General features: G+C 34.7%; 1 pseudogene; it reads left to right on the top strand.

Moving 5' to 3' along the window:
* Nucleotides 1–1,036: 1,036 nt before the first annotated feature.
* Nucleotides 1,037–1,800, top strand: LOC107032633 (annotated as a pseudogene).
* The last annotated feature ends 1,534 nt before the right edge of the window (nucleotides 1,801–3,334 follow it).

Below are 3,334 nucleotides of genomic sequence, written 5' to 3'. Positions count from 1 at the left end.
GTTTGTTAGGGACTAGAAATTGTTGTGGATACTTTATTGCCACTTGTTGAACATAGGAAATGTGCAAGACATGTTCTTGCAAATTGGTAAAAAAATTGGAGAGGAGTTAAAAGAAGAAGAGTGTTTTGGAGGATTTCTAAATCCACATTTGAAGCTCAGATAAAGGACAATATAGAGACAATGAGGAAATTAGGACAAGAAGGTTTGGATAATATTTTATGGTACAATTTGAATACACGGTGCAAGAAGTACTTTGATGAATATAGCAAATGTGATGTTGTGGACAACAATATGGCAGAAAGCTTTAATGTTTGGATATTTTCTGCAAGGTATAAAACCATCATTACAATGCTTAAGGAGGTAAGGGTGAAGATGATGAAAATAATTGGTGATTTAAGAGAGTTCTCAAACACTTGGATCACTGATATATCTCCTAGTCTTTGAAGATATTGCAAGAAAACATTCAAAAGTCTATGCAATGTAACTTGACTTGGGATGGAGAAAGAGGTTTTGAGATTAAACATCATTGATTTACACACACTGTGGACATTGTTAATAGGAGGTGTAGTTGCAAATCCTGGCAGCTTAGGGGAATTCCTTGTCCTCATGGTGTTGCTGCCCTTCATTACAAAAACTTGGAACCAATCCATTATGTGGCTAGCTGTTATAGCAAGGAAACCTACCTCAGGACATATGCCCATTTTATTCAGCCAATGAATAACATGAAAATGTGGCCAACCTCAAATAATCAAATTTTAAAGCTACCAAAGATCAGAAAGTTGCCTTGAAGACTAGGTAAGGTTAGAAGAAAGGAAGCAGATGAAAGCAGAAAAACTAGATAGTTGAGAGAAAGAGGTGCTGTAATGACTTGTAGCAAATGTGGCACACAAGGACACAATAAAAGAGGATGTCCTACAAGAAACAAAGCTTGTCCAAGTCAATCAACTGAACCATGTTCTCAGGCAAGAAGTACTGGTCCAAGTCAGTTATCTGAACAATCTTCTCAAACACAGGTACTTTTATTTGTTACTCTCAAATGTATGTTATATATAGATGTATATGTATTGATATATTAATATACAAGCTACTGAAAGTGTTAGAGGAAAAGGCACAGGATGAGCAACAAGAGGAAGAGCAAGAAGAGGAAGAGCAAGTGTCAGAGGTGTTCCAGCTCAATCACATGGAAATGTTACAAACACAGATGTAATATATCGAATTATTATATCATTGTAAGATAATATAGATATGCTTTAATGTTTTAATTTCAAAGTACAGACTGTAAATGGTAGAGGTAGAGGTAGAGGTACAGGTAGAGGAGCAAGATCAGGGAGACAAATGGCTCAATAAAGAAATGTGAATGAAGGACTAAGTAGAGGAAGAGGAATGACTCAACATAGTCAAACTAGTTCTGAAGCAAACTGCAGTGGAGGAGGCTTAGGAAGAGGGAAGAGACCAGTAGAACATGAGGAAACCAGTGGAGGACAAACAAGACCTTTTAAAAAGCCAAGAATGGTAGGTGTTGGATTATACCAAGCTGAAGATGGATTTACAAATCCCAATGTAAGTTTACAACTATCAATGCAAGTTTACAATTGCCATTGCAAATCTAATTGTCTAATATTTGAGTGTGTATTTATTTGACTAAGAATCCTGAATTTCCAAGTAGAAGAGTCATCAATACTGGTACAAAAGTTACAAAGAGGGCTGATGTTGTCACTGGTGATATAGGCTACATACCAGTACGTGGATTCAAATGGCAGGGGAAGACAACTATTACCAGTAGCAACCTGGAAAGAATGAGGGCTAAAAAGGTTATCCAAACTAGGTCTGTAGATGCTGCTAATAGCCAAGGCCAAACAACTTCAAGTAGGAAGACTTCTGTGCCATGGAAGTAGGGTATTTTGATGTTGTCTTGTTCATTTTGACAAACAAAATTTAACTATGCATATTTTTGTGTTATTTTTTATTGGAAACAAATTCAGTTTTGCGTGTAACCAAACAAACATAAATGGTTGGAATCAAACTCGATTATGACGTCTTCTTTTTAGTCAGTTTTGTTATTGCCTTTTTAAGTAATTGACATATTTGTGAAGTTTCTCAAATGGTTGCCGCGATAATATAGATAAGAGAACCAAATACATTAACTAATTGTTCAAATCATAACAATTTCGACAACAAAGAACAACATTAACTTGAACATTCAACAAATTCTATCCTTCAAGTTACACACACCTACAACTAGAAAGATCAAGACAATTAGCTTCTAGGTACACACACATACAATTTAAAAAATTTGAAAGTAACTAAACATGTCTATGGCAATTTTGGTTGCACACACCTACAACATCCATCCTTCACATTCTTGGTTAGACTTAAACATAGAAAACACACAATAATGATCAAGACGATTAGCTTCAAGTTACAACATTTGCCCTTCTTTTTCTCCTTCATCGTGACTTGGTTGCTTTCAACACGATTTTCATAAGATGTCAATACTTCTTCCAACTCCTTAATTCTCTTTGATAATCTCGGAATAACGTACTTAGATCGTATTTCAACTTCTTTTTGATCCCTCCATCTAAAGAAGTTGCACTCATCCTCCTAAAATACGCAAAACACAAATTAAAGAAAAATACATAAACAAAATATCTCCATAAAAGAATTAGGCGTGGACAAGACCAAAACTTCGAGCTGGTTTATGCTCCTACCATGAGATTTTCATTAATAGTAAGTCACCATTTTTGCATCGCAGTTTCACTCGCAACATCGGATCATTCTCATCATTACAAATACGATTCAACATTGCATTTGACATTTTCAATCAAAAACTAATTACAAAATTGAGAAGAAATTCAACCATATAAACTTCAAATTAACGTTTCTACTGGAAATTAAAAGAGAAAAGACGAAGTCCTACCTTATTTTCTCGAGGAAGATGATTAAGTCGTCAAAAAGAGAGCATCAATATTGTTCTTGCCATGGAAATCAAAATTTTAGGGCTACCAACGGCTATTTTTGAGTTTAAATTGGGGAAGATACAAAAATTCATTAAATAATTAATATTAAAGAAAGAAAATGACATGTGGTTATTTTAAACTGGTAAATAAAAATGAAAAATGGCCCATGACGCGCCTAACGTGCGTGTAAACAACCCAATGAGTTAATGGGTAAAAATGGACAATTTACAACGATATATAGTTTTTTAGTGGGGTGATAGGACACTTTAAAAGATTAGGTGTCTTTATGCAAATATGGGACAACTTCGATGGTGTCTTTATGTCTTTTCTCTTAATATTGAAGACACTTTTCGTGAAAGTATCTAAAATCATAAAGA

This window comes from Solanum pennellii, chromosome 1, assembly GCF_001406875.1.
Source record: "Solanum pennellii chromosome 1, SPENNV200".
NCBI lineage: Eukaryota > Viridiplantae > Streptophyta > Magnoliopsida > Solanales > Solanaceae > Solanum > Solanum pennellii.
The sequence above is the reverse complement of the archived record's forward strand: the minus strand, read 5'-3'. Positions and strand labels throughout refer to the sequence as shown.